Source organism: Stegodyphus dumicola, chromosome X1 (assembly GCF_044657685.1).
Source record: "Stegodyphus dumicola isolate Sdum_Otavi_A_Nest chromosome X1, ASM4465768v1".
In the NCBI taxonomy this organism is placed as follows: Eukaryota; Metazoa; Arthropoda; class Arachnida; order Araneae; family Eresidae; genus Stegodyphus; species Stegodyphus dumicola.
The window spans coordinates 105,571,746-105,590,156 of NC_140780.1; the positions used below are offsets into that span (position 1 = coordinate 105,571,746).

General features: G+C 31.5%; 1 long non-coding RNA gene across 1 annotated transcript in view; it reads right to left on the bottom strand.

Moving 5' to 3' along the window:
* Nucleotides 1–2,507: 2,507 nt before the first annotated feature.
* Nucleotides 2,508–18,411, bottom strand: part of LOC146993233 (uncharacterized) — a 28,721-nt gene continuing 12,817 nt past the window's right edge. Inside the window, exons 2-3 of the long non-coding RNA XR_015038498.1 lie at nucleotides 5,451–5,557; nucleotides 2,508–5,272 (exon numbers count right to left, since the gene is read on the bottom strand). This is a non-coding gene — a long non-coding RNA (uncharacterized LOC146993233). The remainder of the gene's footprint in view (nucleotides 5,273–5,450; nucleotides 5,558–18,411) is intronic.

The following is an 18,411-nucleotide window of genomic DNA, read 5'->3' on the forward strand; positions in this document are numbered from 1 at the left end:
CTGTAGGAGATTTTTGTCAGAGGAAGCTCTTATTTGTATTTTTATGTATTAACTACATATAAAAAATTTCATGTAATTTGTAGTTATTAAATAAAAAATGCAAAATTCTCATAAATTTTCTCCATGCATTTATTATCTATGTAAATATGGAATTATGGCTCTTGAAAAATGTAGTTGCATCTGTAGAAATTTCCTGAATTTTGAAATGTGGCTCCTACTGTCATGAAATTTGGCCATTCCTGTTGCATACAGACAGCTTTATGGTATGCATGCTAAGATAATCGGATAATGATTTCTGTCATTTAATTATTGATTCATTTTACTCCTGAAACACATTATTCCACTGGTACAAATAACACTGTGATTCAAAACTAGTGTTCAGACTCAAAAGTTTCATTCAGAATGTTATGAATACTGTTGGCTTTTGTACATCGTAATAATTCTCATACAAGTTTATTTTCTATCTCAAAGGAAAGGTAGGTACCATACTCTCAAATAATTTACAGTTCAAAATAGTGCTCAATTTATTTAGTAAAATTTGGGGTAAATTAGAAGGGTATTTATTTTCACTTCAAAAGCTCATAAATTCGGACCCAATGAGAACCAGATCTTTTGCATATCTGCTTAGATGTATTACAGTGTTAAAATACACCTAACTGGTTTTACATTTTCCAGTACCCATTCTGTTTGAAAACAAAAATCTTCTTTCATTTTTTTTTTTTTTTTTTCAGCTGGTGCTGCACATTGGATAGCATGCACAGTCCTTTTGTGAGGTTCTGAAGACATAGCTGTGAGCGAATAATTTTTTCCCTTCATTTTTGAATCTAAAGTTGATGCTTAATTGCATAATTACATTAAAATAGTTAATAAGGTTTTTAATATATGGTTAAATTTTAAAAAATTCATATTTTTTAATTTTGTAAGCATGTACTGAAATAACATTCCTGGAAGTATATGTTGTATGTTAATGTACGTTATGGTATATGTAGAGAAATGGTGAATGGTATATTAAATTTGAAAGAATTTGCACTTCAGATAAGAGTCATATGCTGGAATTTATATCAGCAGCCAAGTTTCCCCTGAACATGTAGCAAGTTAATTGCAGCCTGGATGACTGCATACTAGAAAGATCCTGAGTCCAAAAATGGGAAGCATCCAGGGGGGGGAAACCTAAAAAATTATGTTGGGTGTCACTGAGTATTCTTCTTAAACTTTAAAAATCAAATTTCCAATGTCACTCCCTTTTCATAACCATAATATTGTTATCGTACAATGCGATGAAATGCATAGCCATATTTTTATCTTGTTTTGTATATGAAAGTATTTATCAAGTCTCAATGACTGATAAGTATTCTTTGATTTTTGTAATTTAATTCATGATTATTGGCTATACCGGTATTTATCATAGTCTGACTTACAATATTTTATTGCCTATTTACATTACAATTTTTTTTAAATATAACTTTAATTTTAAAAAATGAATCCACCTCTGGCCTAATGGACCATTTTAAATCCCAGTGAAATGGCTGTCTCTGTTCCCCCCCCCAAGTGTGAATACAAGTCAGTTCTCCTTAGAAAGGTGTCCACAAAGACCCCCTTCCTTTAGGTAGATTGTCCTAGTATGATTTTCTATAATCAAAGCAGTCCACTCTAAATTTTGAAAAATGTTTACATTTTAATTCATTTGAGTATCCCCCCCCTTAGTAATGAATACTTTCATTTGTGTTTTTTTATTATTATTATTATTATTATTATTATTATTATTATTATTATTATTATTATTATTATTATTATTATTATTATTATAAATCAGCGTTGCATGTTTTATATTAGATCTGAAATAAGACGTGTGATATTTATCATTTGGCTTTATTTCACTTAGGCATGCATAGATAGAACAGAGTTTCATTTCAGTCAGATCTGTGGCCATCACCATAAAGCATTTTAAGAAGGCATGCTGAAGTTGCACAGACCAGCTCTGTTTTTGATACTGTTGTGATTGCTTGACAGACTCATAGCCTTTATGGTATTTTTTTAACATTATCTTAATTTTTTTATTTTTCAATTTCTTTATTTTTTTTGTATGTGTTTGTTTTTATTTTGAAACACTTTATTGAATGTGTTGTGGAAAGAAGGTGATGAGCTCTGTTTGTTTGCAGAAACGGAACTACTTAATTCTTCTATGTGTTTATTTTGTAGCATGTATGTTACATCCCAATAGTTTCATTTTTTTCAAGACTATTTTAATTATTTACATAGGATTTGTTTTGCTAAATCACAAAAAATGAGAAATATTTTCCCTTGTAATTAGCTAGTTTTCTTAATTTCAAAAATCTGATGTGTACACCACATAACTTCCTTGTACGGTATATTAAATTATACACATTGTTTTTCTGCATTTCATTTAAACTTATTGAACTGAATTAAATCTGCTTTGTCGATAGCGCATAAACCACAATAGAATAAATGTGCTTTTTAAAATTTACTATATTTATTTATTATGGCAATACTGTGGCACTAGGTTCACTTAACAGCATTACATCTCATTCATTTTACAACTCAGAATGCAAAAAAAATTGTATCATCTGAATAATTAGCTAATCATTGCGACGTGATCTATTCAAATGCTATAATAAAGCTAACACAATGTATAAAAGCAATTAAACAAATAAAAAATAAACAGTTTTTTCACAGATGATTCAGCGCTGCTTACCTAATGCACATGCACTACTCGTAAACATTCTGCTCTGTCTGAAACAGACTGTCTACAGTATTTTCTGCTAATATGAAATACTCATTTCCTCGAATTTCATTAAAGATGTATTTTTTTATTCAATTAATTCAGTTCTCAATTTGCGGCAAGGCAAAAATAATAAAAACACAAAATATCTTCATTAAAAATTTAAACATATAACACCAAATACAGTTTTTTTTTTTTTTTTTTCATTTTTACAATTAAAATTGCAGTTTCTATGCAAAAACAAGCAATTCAGCCAGTGGGCAAGAAGACCGAATTTTCGGTGTTTAAAACTGAAAGTTTCCTTTTAGTCTCACTCAGGAATAGACACTGAAGGCGTAAAAACTGGTTTAATTTGTTGTGGATGCTATACTGAGTCAATATATGTGATACTTCAATAACTTAAATGATAATTCCAGAATGAATTAAGCATAATTTAATTTACAATATTAAAAGAAGACATTACATTGTTGTTGCAAAGCTTAGTTTCTCTAGATTGGCAACAAATCCATTATTCTGCCAAGTTTAAATGTAAACAAATATGGCTGCTATGGTAAAAAAATTAGGCTTAGCCGCACTTAACCATCCAGCGGGCACGCCTTCTGCACCACCAAGAAAGGTTGCGCGTGTTTCCTAGATACGCTATTATAAAAAATAAATTTTTCAGAGCAAAAATATTAAAATTATTTTGTAAATAGTTAAATGTTAATAAGTGCAATTGAGTTAAACAATATTAACTTTAAATTAAGGAAAATAAAATAAGTATAAAACACTAAAACAAAATAAAAAGGACTAAAGACTTACCAAACTAACTAGAAAGTAAAACAAAATTAAACTTTCAATATTTCAACCTGAACTTTTATATTTTTAATCAGTAAGTGGAAAAACACATTAACTATTACATAAAAAATCAATTTCATAATCACTTCATTGCATCGCTGCAGTCTGAACAAATATGTTTGCAGTGCTCTAGACAAATGAATTTTAAACAAATCTCACAGCTGAATCTCGTAATTCTAGTGCGCTTGTCATTTTGGCAGGGTTTGCATCTTTTTTTCCCTGAAGTCATTTCTTCAACAACACCTAATTCTGTTTTTCGTTTCAACAATTTTAATTTCAGCTTACTTTGAAGAGAGGTGGGGCTCCTTTCAAAGTTTTCCTTCATAAAAGCATTTGCTAGCTTTCGCAGATATTGCCTTCTAAGTAATTTTTCACTATTATTCGTTGAATGAATTATGTAGCTGTTGATTGCTGCTATATTCAGCATAGAGAAGAAATCTACAAGATGCCAATGCCTGGTGTTCCTGGCAACATTGTAGGAAGCACAGAGTTTGTCCACTGTATCCACACCTCCTTTGGTACGTTTTTAAAATGCGATAATCTCAGGCTTTTTTGGGTCCTGGTTATCTTCATCTATTGCTACATCATCTTGAAGACTTGAAATCAATATGACGTTTCTAGAATGTTTTGGTACATAGGAGAGAAGTGTCATATTTTTTCTAAATCCAAAAAGACTCGTATTGGGTTCCCGAGTTTTTGCCAGCTTGAACTGATTCGAAATTTGAGGTTTATTATTTTTTTTCCAAAGTACCTACTAATGACATTTTTTTTTTTTTTTCATCTAGATCTGATACTAACTCAAAACGTGAAAACTAGTTGTCTGTGGTTACATTTCTTTTAGTGTTATGAATAGGTTCTATCAATCTTTTTACAACATCTTGTGGTTTGTTGCTTACGCAAAAAGGACCATCTGGCTGCGCTCCAGCATAAATTTCCATATTGCATGTGTAAAACAGACGAGCGTCTACCATGGCATAAATTTTTATGCCATATTTGTTTGGTTTTTTAGGAATGTATTGAATGAAACCACATCTTCTTCGAAATCCTTCTAATTTCTCATCGATTGTGATATTCTCTCCAAATGCATAGCACTTCTGGCAATTAGAAACAAACTTTTCAAAAATGTTTCTTATTGGAGCCAAGCGTCGACTCCTCTTCGCTCTGCTCTTGTGTTTATGTCATCAAACCAGAGCTTTTATTTCTGCTCCATCCATGTCTCTGCTGTCGCTTATACAAAAATAATTAGACCTCACAGAAGAAATGAACTTATTTGTATCTTCAGCGATGATTTCTATCATACTATCAGTAAAAAGCCATTTCCATATATCCAAAATATCTGTTAGATATTTAGCTTCACTGATGACTCCAGGAACACATATGTTACGAGGCGCTCGTTTAGTTTTCTTAAACGGTTCTTTATGCCATGTCCAAGAATCGATGACTTTTCTGTTTTTCATTTGATGAGCTATATACACTTCGGAAGAATTATCATCATTATTTTCCTCTTCAGAATTGCTCTCTGCACTTATTTCCGATTCTGAGCACCTTCTCTTTCTGAAATTCGCCCTTCATCTGTAATGCTTTCATCTAAAATAATGTCCTCATCATCATCACTGTCACATAAAAGCATATTTCTTATAATCTCAAGATCCTTTGGATCATTCATGTTGAGCATTTTACTTTTATTCGCCAAAGCTGAAAAGAAAAGAACAAAAATATCATACATGGTCACGCGTATGTGAAGTATACAGTGCTTCTTTTTTATCATTAAAAGTAATTATGCACACAAATTATATAAAATCATAAGATTTACATGCAAAAGAATAAAGATTTTCTATAATAAAAAAGGAAATTAGATATAACAGAAACTTACTTCAACGGTCGCACGTATTAACCCCTCGAACTTCAGCAGACGACTGAAAGAAGGGCAAATGGAGAGCAGAGAATAGCCAAGGACACATGGTCATAGCGCCTTCTGGCCTATGAAACAAATGCGAAATTAATACAGTCAAAAGTCGTTAATCCGGACTCGTCGGGACTTCGGCGATTCCGGATTATAGATCATCAGTTTAAATCTGGTAAGATGGCATGCAGAAATTACAAAATTAAAAATATGAAACCGTAATTTATGAAATAAAGAACAATTATGATCTAAAGGGTATCAAAATTTACAAAAAGAAAAAGCTTAATATTTATTTGTTTACTTTATTAAACATTTCCTTCAATGTAAGTTGCTTCGTTTCATGTGATAATACTTTCTCTTTAATTCTATTAAACAGACATAATTTCTTCTTTAGTTACAAAGTTCCGCTGCTCAAGTCCTATAATTGCTGTGTTTAGAATACCGACTAATTTGTCAATCGAAATGTTTTCGTTTTCAATAACCTCTGGGTCACTTTCTTCACTATCGGAAGCGAATTATAATGACGAGGAACTTGATTTAAATCATATCAAAGACAGAATGAAATACTACACTTAGTATGGAATTATAAACCAAATAAAATAAAAACATCTGCCCTGAAGATAAGGATAGTGCTGACAGATCAACTTCCAATCCGTCGCGTGAAATTGATAAACAGATTTCGGATCTCAAAACATACTTTCGTTTTGTAGATACAAATTACATATTAGTAAATATATATCGGAAATTCTATTTGACATAATCTTTCTAATCTATCATAATCTAATAATGACGTTTCTGCCCCCCCCCTCTGCCGCAGAGCAGCGTGAAATTGATAAACAGATTTCGGATTTCAAAACATACTTTCGCTTTGTAGTAAATATATATCGGAAATTCTATTTGACATAATCGAAAGTTCAAGCTTACTTTTATAAAATTGCTCTAACAGTCTGCAAAAAATAATAAGCCGGATCCAATTCGAAGATTAAGGAACAACGCAATCGGCAACATTAACTGAATTAGATAACTTTAGCTTAGCATATAACTCCGTTACAATTTAAACGTGCATGCGCACAAACATATTCGCAGCCGTAAGGGTCTTACGCGCTCTCGTAAACGCCTGTGCGCATGCGTGAACGCGACGCATGCGCAGAAAGTTTGTAGCTTTGAGGTCCGGATTATAGATCATTCCGGATTATGGGTGTCCGAATTAACGACTTTTGACTGTAGTATATCTTACACATACGCGCGCCTGCTGTAAGGTTAAACAACTTTTAAATTGTTGATAATTCTACAGGTATAACATGCAGGTTAACTAAAGGCATAAAAACCTTAACCGGAAGATAAGAACAACATATTTCAGTCATTTTTAAATCAAAAAATGCACAATTTACAAACATATAAGAATAAAGAAACAGCTCATTCAGCCGAGTAACAGAGTGAATATATATATATGTTTATTTATTTATTTATATACTTTTGGTGCTGCCAATTACAACCAAAAAGGGAGGTGCACATCTACATGTTATAGTAGTCCCTCATACAAAATTTCAACATTATGACACTATTCATTTTTGAATTATGCGAGATACGTACAGATGCCACAAAAATCTCTTCTGAAGCCATTTTAAATCAATTTTAGAATTCATCTGGGGGAAAAAAGAGTCCTTTATCCTGACCTTATGTACAGATGTGATGCAAAAACATCATTAAATTCCATTCGAAAGCGATCAGAATGGATATTTCCTTTGAAATGTGGTATCCGGAATTTTTCGTGATTACAATACTTCCTTTACTTTGTACAGGAAAGTAATAACTTTTAATGTCAACAGCTAGCCTTATAAAAAAGATTCAAGTGACTGAATTTTTTAATTCTGATATGTATTCAAGGAAAATAAGAAAACTTTTAATATTCATAACTCAGCATACAGAATGTATTAAAAATACTTTATCCTATTCTTGCAGAGTAAAATAATGAGGTGCCCAGACGATATAGTGGTTAGGGGAGCCGCCTGCAATACTGAGGCGTCCGGGTTCGAATCCCGGAGAAGACATGGATGTAAATTGCCTGTCCCCTCATAGGATTATCATCATAACCCTCCGAGTGTCATAGTGGCCACTTATTAGGTGCTTCCACAATAAAATGGCCAACACTTCTGTTCTTCGGTGTGGCCAGTGCTAGAAAAGCAAGGGCCTGCCATTTGATTAAAAAAAATGTAAAATAATAAGTCCACCAAAAAATTTGAAACTAAAATCAATCAAATATCCCTGCTCATAGCATCTCAAATTGAGAATTTTAGCTTGCATATATTTTACCACTTCTTGTATCTTCCAAATAAGCTATTTATATTGTGTCAGAAAAAGTCATATGCATAATTTTTATACAGTGTTTATTTTTAATAGATTGTAAGTACTTTTATTACAAACTTTAATTTACATTAATTATGCTAAACACTGATTAAAAAATTTAAAGAAATTTGTGATTTATTATACAGTACAAAGTCTATAATCCGGACTCGTTGGGACTTCGGTGATTCCGGATTAGGGGTTTTTCCGTATTATAGATCATCAATTTAAATCTGGTGAGATGGCACGCAGAAATTAAACAATTTAAAATATGAAACAGTAATGTATGAAATAAAGAGCAAGTATGATCTAAAGGGCATCAAAATTTACAAAAAAAAAAAAAAAAAAAAAGGCTTAATATTTATTTATTTACTTTATTAAACATTTCTTTCAATGTAAGTTGTTTAAGTTGCTTCATTTTTTGTGCTAATGCTTTCTCTTTAATTCTATAAACAGACATAATTTCTTGTTCAGTTACAAAGTTCCACTGTTCAAGTCCTGTAATTGCTGTGTCGAGAATACCGACTAACTTGTCAATCGAAATTCTTTCGTTTTCAATAACCTCTGTCACTTTCTTCACTATCGGAACTGGTATTTTTTGGATCTAGAACCATACTACAGATTTCGCCATCCGTTCATTGATTGATGTTTGGGGCATTGTCGTCGCAATGAAAAACTGTTATATCATCTTCATTTATTACCGCTTCTCCACATTTCTTTACAAAATCCAATAACTGGAAAATTTCACCTTTAGTTTGCGATGTCTGAAAACCTTCAAATTCGCGGCTATCATCTTCATCGTCCTCACCATGAAATATGGTAGCTGGCCATAAATTATGCCAAGCATTTTTTAACGTATCTGGAGAAGACACATCCTCCCAACGCGCATGCGTAAAGCATACAAAAAGGAAAATTTGTAGCTTTGAGGTCCGGATAATGGATGTCCAGATTACTTACTTTGTAACTGTATTAGCAGTTTTATTGCAGTAGCAACAGTTTTCTAAGCATGTAGAATTAATTATTAGTTCAGTGTTATGAAATAATTCACAAAAACTGGGTTTTTTTTTAGTGCTTTGTTTTATTTTATGCAGTTTATAAAACATAGTTTTTAATGTGAAATTGCTGTTTTATTTCATTAACAGAAATTTCAAAAAGAATTTCTGTTAAGTATTGAATAGTTTCTCATACTAACATGATGTGATATTTGTAGTTCCATTTTTGCTCAAAACTGTCTTCAAGATAATTAACTTAAATTCAGAGTTATAAATCCTTATATTTAATGCTTTTTATTTCCTTAAAAGTAAAAACATTCCATAGAATGATATACATTTCTCAGCTCATCAGTGGTCTTCAAGATAATTACTTAAATTCAGAGTTATAAATCCTTATATTTAATGTTTTTTATTTCCTTAAAAGTAAAAATATTCCATAGAATGATATACATTTCTCAGCTCATCAGTGGTCAAATGAATAACGCATCTGATCTCTGGTCATTGCAGTCTGGCATGGAGTTTTCATAGTTTCCTTCATGAATCCCTCTGAGTATCATGGTTTTAAAATCTGCTCATGAAGATATTTAAACAGGATTTATTAGCTGAATCTGTGTAATTACTTATTTTAGTCTCTATTTTCATGAACTTCTATTCTTTAAGATGATAAGAAAGTAAGAAAGCTAAATATTTTTAATTGTAAGCTAATGTATACCGAGTGACAAAAATCCCATAAATAGGAATTCATGCCATTAAGGGGTTTAATGTTAGACCTCAACAGTACAGCGATGTGGCTGTGACATTACAAACATGTCACACTGTGATGATTTAAATGTTAGAGTAATGTTGTAGGCATGACTTAATGTCTGCTTTTTGTGACATCACATTTTGGCATTTAAGTGACGTTAATGTGAAGTCATTTAGGGATGTTTTGAAAGCACATTGCAATGCTGATGCATAGGCATGCTTTAACCTTGTGAAGTTGCACTGTGATTTTGCTGTGAAATCGCACTACAGCACTGATTTAACGTCACATTGTGACTTTGATATAACATCATAAAGTTATATGAATAAAGTGACATAAATGTAATGTCACTGAAGATAATATGAATGGATGTCATGTAGCATTTCATTACTTTTAAATTATTAGTGTAAAGTCACAGTACTCCTATTTAAGAAAATCCTTCAGTTAAGATAGCTACAATAATGTTTTATTAATCGAGTAAGAAGTTATACTCTTCAATGTGTTAAAATATTTCTATAACATTCAAAATTTTTAAATTATTAATATATTTAATATAATCATATGGAATTTTCTCATTGTACTAAAGTTGTATCTTATCCTGTTAAAGTTATGTACTTCATTTACGATTTTTTACATATCTGTATAAAACATAGTGTACCTGCAAATACAGAATGTATTATGTGTGCTCCAAAGAGGATAATTTTCTAAGGACATTGCAAATACCTTTGAGTATTACCTGTCCAGAAGAAACATAATTTTGCTTCCTTTCTGTAGAATTTAATATTTAAAGGCATCTCATATTTTTCAAAATTTCTAAATTGTATTAAAAATCTGAGTTCTTATAGCTTATTAAAAACTTTATACATCTTAATTTGACAACCCCCCCCTTTTTTCCCCTTTCTTTCTAAATAGAATTTTTCACAAAAAATTATCTTTGGTTTGCAATATTTTTTTATTGTTTGGCCTTTAAGTAGTTTTCTTCTCCAGTTTCTTCTTGTATTATAAGATTTGAAAATTAGATGAAAGAAAAACCATTTTAGGACCATATTTATGGGACATTTAACTGTTTGAATATTTTCTTGTGTGACGAGATGTTTCCTTTTGAATGAAAACTTTTTATAAATCAACACAGTCTTCACTAGAATCTCAAGTTTTGAAATTACCAATTTGTTGCTTTACCTGTAATATTATTCCGTGTTACAGATAAAGTAAGTTTCCGATCCACTAATTTTTGTACCCATAACTAATTAGTTAGAATATTGCTTAAAATTATAATTTGCCAAGGAAGAAATAATCATGGGTACAAAACCGACTGGACTGAAAACATGTCTCTGGAAACTAAATTTATCACAGGCCAAAATTATATATTTAAAGTAGTAAAATAGTTTTTGAATAGAATGGAATTTAAAACCGGTATTGCTCTTCATAACAAATTCAGTTATTTAGTGTAAATATGAATAAATAATTCTTTTACCTTTGCATTGCAACTAAGGAAATAACTTCCTACAATGCATAAGTTTTTAAATTTGTGCAAAAGGTACATTCTGTTCTCCCCCCCCTTTTGATTCTAATTATAATTATCAACTGATTTTAGTGAGAGTAAACTGGAAGAGAAGCAAGACACTACAGATTTTTTTAACAAAACATATTTTTATTTTCATTCAAGTGAAGAATTGTTCATTAATTTAAGAACAACTAATAATTTTTCTTTACTCTTACTTTAAAATGAATAAAATGGAATAGGACACTCAGCAAAGAAATAACTGATTTGATACATGATAATTAATTAAAATAAGCTGTGTTCTTTTTGTAGGGTTCCCCGCCCCCGTAATAATATTTGTAAAAAGATATATTAGTTTTTCTAAGTAACTAGTGTAAGATAAAAGCTAATCCTACATACACTAGCCAAAGAGTTAGAAACCCAAGATCAATATTTTATTGGACCACCTTTTGTATGGATAACTGCTCTGATTCATTTGGGCATCGAGTCTACTTGTTTCTGAAGTGCATTTACGTCCAGAGAGTATCATGCATTGGCTATGCAGCTTTTTAGATCTATAAATTAGATGAAAAAGGAGAGTGCAGTCAGATGCATCTTTCCACCATATCCCACACATCTACGGGGTTAAGATCAAGGCTATGCGGTGGCTAGGAAAGATGTTTGAAATCAGACTGATATTCAGCAAACCAGTTTTGAACACTTTTGGCACAGTGATGTATAGTTGCATTATCATCCATAAAGTATCCATCGCCATCAGGGTAAAAATGCAACATTGCAGGGTGCACTTGATCTGCCACTATATCTAGGTGTCTCATGGCTGTTTGTTTACCCTAGAGGAACACCAGGGCACCACTTCTATGCCAGCAAAACATGCCCCATATCATGATACTCCCACCAGACCCTTGCACAGTGCAAGTAAGGCAAGATAGATTCACGGCTTCATGGGGTTCTTGTCAAATTCGACGTCTTCCATCAGTGCAAAATAAGGTGTAGCTTGATTCATCCAACCACATTACCCATTTCCAATCCTTGGATGTCCATTGTCTTCTTTCCCGACACCACTGCAAACAAATTCTTGTATGTCCTGCAGAAAAGAATGGTTATTTTTTTCAAGCACCTGACTATGCATTCCTGTCTTTTACAAATCTCTGTGCATTGTTTGAACTGAAATCTGTTGGAAAGAGCCTTGACTGCAATTTGTGTCAGTTGAAGCACGGTAGATTCCCTGTTCTACCATACAATTCGTTGGAGACACTGCCAATCACTCTCTTGGAAAACTGTGCTCTTACCGCAGTTGCGTTTTCTAGAGAAGGACTGTGGGTTCTGATTCCAGCATTTGAAAACCTTTGATATTGCTGCTTTTGAGAATGCAGTGAGATTTGCTGTCTTCGAAATCGAGGCTTCTCCTAAACAGGCACCAACAATAACCCTTTTTCAAATTGTTGAAAGATATGTCATTTCTCCCATTTTACTTCATTCATCGTGAAAAGCACTCTTATGCATTGAAGCACTTTTAGGCGCTTACTCTGAAAAGCACTCTTACGTCAATGAAAAGCATTCTAAAAAGTCATTTTAAAAATTCATTAAAAAAATTAGTATACTTCATTCCTAGCATGCATTCAAATGAAAAATCTCGAAGGTTTCTAATTCATTGGCGAGTGTGTGTAAACGAATTCATAATTTCATTAGTTGCAAACTGGGCCATCAGATATATTTTTTGCATTCAAGTTAGAACTATACATGTTTGTAGTGCCATTCTGTAAGATTTGAGGTGTGGCATCATCAATGATGCATATAAGGAAAAGCACCTCTTACCTGTTCTAAAGGCATTACCACTATGACATTAAGTCAGAAATGGTGCACACTTTTGAATTGTTGAAAATTACTGTTGCTATGGTTTTAATTTATGAAATGAAATTACTGACTGTTAAAAATTCATGTCATGGCATGACTATTATTTGAAGATGGAATGATATTTCAAAAATAAAACCTGTTGATAATAATGTGAGCTGCATTTAAGGGACCAAAAAGCTGTATGTAGCATATAAACTGCAATTTGGCTTTTCCTTTTATCCTTATAATCTGGTATATTCTGTTACCATCTTTTATGTCTATGGAAGGTGCACAGAGCCTTTTTTCCAAAATTTTTGCAATTTGCTAGCTGGACACCAATGTAAGTGCATTTTTGTGGTATTTCTTGAACAAAACTGTTATTTAAAAACTCAAGAAATTTTTAACAAAAGAAATGTATAACAATCTGGTAATACATGGAATGCATGGGAGGCACGATAAAACAGTCTAGACAAATGCTAACAACTCATTTTAACAGCTAAAAAGACCTATATCCTTGTGCTGGTAAACAATGCCTCATCTGTTCAATAATGATGGCCATTTTTTGGTCATTGCTTCATTTAGTTTGTTGAGCACATTATTGAATTAATTATTTTATCTTGTGGACAAATTTTATAGTAAGTGATGACCTTTCAGCTTCTAAAAATGACATTAAAACTTTCTTTGGTTAAAGATCAGATTTAGTTAATGTTAGAGGATCATTATGGTTGGATCAAGAAATTTTATGGTATAATTTTCATAGAGGATTCAAGTTTCATCTTCAGGAACTATCAAAACTGACACTACTTCATTTCCCAGAAGAAGAAATCTCATGTTTAAATACAGTTAAGGAAAATGTGGTCTGTCAACTGACATGGAATGCATACTTTAGAGCAGGGTTTCTTAAACTGTGGGTCGCAGGTTCTGCAGCAGGGGGTTGCCAAAAATTTTAGCAGTTTTGATATTTGTTTAACTCTTTATAATAATTTTACAATTGCCAAATAGTTTTACACAATGTATCTGAAAATAGATAAAGATAAGGCAATACAGACAAAGAAAAAATGAAAAAGTTTCGACGCATTCTGTTTGTAATATAAGCATTCGTTTTCCTTGCTTTGCATGTGATGCTGTCATTTCGTCTGTTACTTATTTAAAATTTTCACATTTTTCTATCTCTTAAAATTAGAAATTAAAGTTAATGACCTAAAACTGCAATATATTACAGTTGAAGTGAAAAAAATTGACAGTTTCACTCACACGTGTGTCGAATCAGCGCAGTACTTATGGGGTCCCACAAAATTTTTTTAAATATTATGGGGTCCTGGGGGTCACGAAAATATCTCAGTGATAAAAAGAGTTCACAACTGAAAAAAGTTTAAGAAACCCTGCTTTAGAGTAATTGGAGTATTTAAGTTTTATGAGATGATTGTGTACTATTGTTTGTGAAAAATGTAGAGTAGTTGTTCTCAAACTGGGGCATGTGTACACCTAGACATAGATGAACAGCTTTCAATCATATTTTTAAAATTATTCAAATTTTAAAGAAAAGGAAAAAGTCATTTCTTGCTAAAAGATTTATTAAATTCTGACCGGCCAGTTATCTTGGTTAAAAAAAAAAAAGGCTTAATCTAAATTCATAACGAAATGTTACTAAAAAAAGTTGTTGCGTATTGTAATATGTGTAAAGCTAAGCCATATTTTTGTTTAGAATGTTTCAATAAATTTCATTAAAGTTACATTTGATCACATTTTATTGAGACTATATTTATTTTTTAACTTTAATACGGTCGGACCCGCAGTGCCGGCTCAACGTGTTGGACAAGTACTTAATGAAAATAGCATTGAGCAAGTATTTAAAGAAAACAGCATCACTACAAACCTTTTTATCTTAAAAAAAGCTGGCATTAACTATCTTATCAAATCTTTAAATTAACAGGTAATGATAAGCTTACCTTAAATCCTAAGGAGTGTAAGAAAGTATGTCTGGCAGATTTGAATATTTGTATATATTGTAATTAAACTGCATAAAATATTTTTTGTAAATATTCTTTCTGCCGCACTTTTTCTTTGTAAAGAATTTTTCCTTTGAATTGACATTCAACCAGAATTAATTCTAAAAATCAGTTTTGTCTGTATTTCTTAATTTTTACGGTTCAGTTTGTTACTGTTCTTTTTGCTGTATTGCCACACTGGAAGAACATTCGTGCCAATGGCAACCTATTTTAATCTCAATTCCATCCAAACTGTAGCAGTTTTAAAATAACAGTACAATGGAATCGCCTCTGCTTTACTCATGACAACCCTTGACATCCCGTGCTTATTTCTAAATTGGTGCAATTTTGAAATTTTGTTGGATTACAATGTAAGTAGAGTTTAGAATTAGTTTTTGCCTTAATTTATAAAATGTTTTAAGTGTGTTAAGCATTATTTTAAGTTCTAAGTGTAAGTGTATTTTAGTTTATTTCTTTCTTTTCAGTTTTAAGTGTTGTTCTGTATAACTGCTTTGTTTATTTTTTAATTTTGTTGTAACCGATAGTCCGTCTGCGCTTCAAGGAGTTATCTCGCATATCCGAATCGGTGAGATATATAATTGGGATATTCTAAGATTGAAATGGAATTTGTTCAGATATGCGAGATGATGAAACAGGTTTTTCATGAATTGTTGATGGTTGTGTGGAGATATTCCATTTTCTCTTGAAAGGTCAGGATCTTTATATGGAGTCAGCAGTAATTATCTTGTTTTATTTTTCTCTTTTACATTTTAATTGACATTCCAGTGTATTTATTTTTAAATTCCAATTAATTATTACCACAGCAGTGCACATTAGCTTTCTAACTTGCCAGTTATTTTTACCATAGCAGTACGTATATTGTAAATTTTACTTTGAATTTCCTAGGTGACAATTTCTTTTATATATTCTATATAACTTTATTAAATTTAATATTATCTTTTACTGTAATAGCGCAGGATTTTACTTTTTAGTCCTTTTGAATAAATTTTAAAATTTACTAATTTTAAAGTTTACTTCTTGTTTCTCTCTCTCTCTCTCTCTCTATATATATATATATATGAGCCGTTTGCTAGTGAAAACACAAAATATGATATTATTGGATGATGATGATTTTCATGTTGAATACTGGCTTTAATGATAAAAAGAATATGTTACAATGCTGGGTGTTAACTGGTAGGTACCATATTTTCTTTCTGGTCATTGCTACATCTCTGGTATGCATTCCTTTATCTGATGGCAGGTAGAAAGTTTAGGCCTGTAGTGAGTCAGATTTGAAAGAGAAATTGGTATGTATGAGAACTAAGATTTCTAAAATGGTAGAATCTTTGGAATAAATATTCAAATTGCAATTTTTGTAATTGATTTAATTACAGTCCCCCCTTTCTTGAATGACAACATAACTCCATTTTTTTTTTTTTTAACCAGAAATGCTTTAATATTATTTTTGTTTCACATTTTTATGCCCCTGCCATTTCCCCCTCTCAAGGACTAATAAAAACAAGATAAACATCTTCATTATTGAATTTTAAGCATGTACTATGATGTGAAGTTTGATTTAAGACTAAGAAAATTAGAATAGAGTTGACATTTTCAGCTGTATAAAATGCTTTTATAAGTATTGTATGTAATTTAAATATTATTTTTGATTTAATTATTGAAACTGATTATGCATTCTGTGTAATGTTGCGAGCCGCAAAATTAAATCAGTGGCAAAAATAGTTCTTAAAACGAACTGAAATTTTTTTTATAGAATAGTGTATGTGACGTTGCTTCTATGTTTAATTTAGTATTTGAAGTAAGTATAAATTTGATTTCATTTTAAAACGTAAATTAGTTTTCTAGATGGGAATTTTCTAACACTCTATAACATTCATGCAAAAACATTATGTGCTGCTGTTAAAAATTTTTCAAATGTAGTATGTTTCACAATACAGCATTGTCATATAGCTTTGTAAAATTAACTACTATAAAAGTGTCAATAAAATATTTCTTAAATTTCTGTGCTTGTGGAAATTATTTTGAAGTTTTTAGAAGTACACTGGTGTCCAAAATGAGAATTGCAAACAAGTTTTTTTTAACTACAGTCAAAAGTCGTTAATTCGGACACCCATAATCCGGAATGATCTATAATCCGGACCTCAAAGCTACAAAATTTCTGCGTATGCGTCGTGTTGACGCATGCGCGTAAGACCTTTACCGCTGCGAATTTGCGTGTGCGCGAGCGCAAAATACGTTTACGAATGCGCGTTTAATGTATAACGGACGGGATAAGCTAAACTAAAATTATCTAATTATCTATTTCAGGTAATGTTGCAGATTGTGTTGTTCCTTAATCTTCGAATTGGATCCGGATTATTATTTTTTGCAGACTGTTAGAGCAATTTTATAAAAGTAAGCTTGAACTTTCGATTATGTCAAATAGAATTTCCGATATATATTTACTAATATGTAAAGGATATACAAAGCAAAAGTATCTTTCGGAGTCCATTAAACAAAAAGTGGAATTGCTGCAAAAAATGGATAAAGACATATCCTTTGTTTATCTAAACTTTGACGTTTGTTTATCTAAACTTTGTTTATCTTAAACGCAGCGGCGGCGTGCAATGAATTGGAAGTTGATCTGTTAGCACTATCCTTATCTTAAGGGCAGATGTTTTTATTTTATTTGGCTTATAATTGCTTACTCAATGTAGTATTTCATCTCGATGTACTCTGTCTTTGATATGATTTAAATCAAATGTCTCGTCATTATAATTCGCTTCCGATAGCGAAGAAAGTGACAGAGGTTATTGAAAACGAAAAAATTTCGATTGACAAATTAGTCGGTATTCTCGACACAGCAATTATAGGACTTGAACAGCGGAACTTTGTAACTGAACAAGAAATTATGTCTGTTTATAGAATTAAAGAGAATGTATTATCACATAAAAAACGAAGCAACTTAAACAACTTACATTGAAAGAAATGATTAATAAAGTAAACAAATAAATATTAAGCTTTTTTTTTTTTTTTTTTTTTTTGTAAATTTTGATACCCTTTAGATTATAATTGTTCTTTATTTCGTAAATTACGGTTTCATATTTTAAATTTTATAATTTCTGCATGCCATTTTACCAGATTTAAACTGATGATCTATATTCCGGAATCGCCGAAGTCCCGACGAGTCCGGATTAACGACTTTTGACTGTATAATTCAAAATAGTTGCCATTCATTTTTAAAATTTGAGGTCATATATAATTTGGAGAGCGGCAAATGTTTTGCAAGTAACCTAGGGATTAGTGATGAGTTTCATTTACATTAGACACATTATCCATAGCATAAGAATCATTATTTACAGTTTTAGATAAACTTACCTGAGCATTCATAGCTTTAATCATTTCTAGCATGCTATTCAAAAATGCACGCAACTTACCTTCCGTATCGGTGAGAGAACCATTTTTCTCTTCACTCTGATCGAGCTTGCTAATCTGCAAATTAACTGCATCAATAAGCCTCTCCATTGCGGAAACT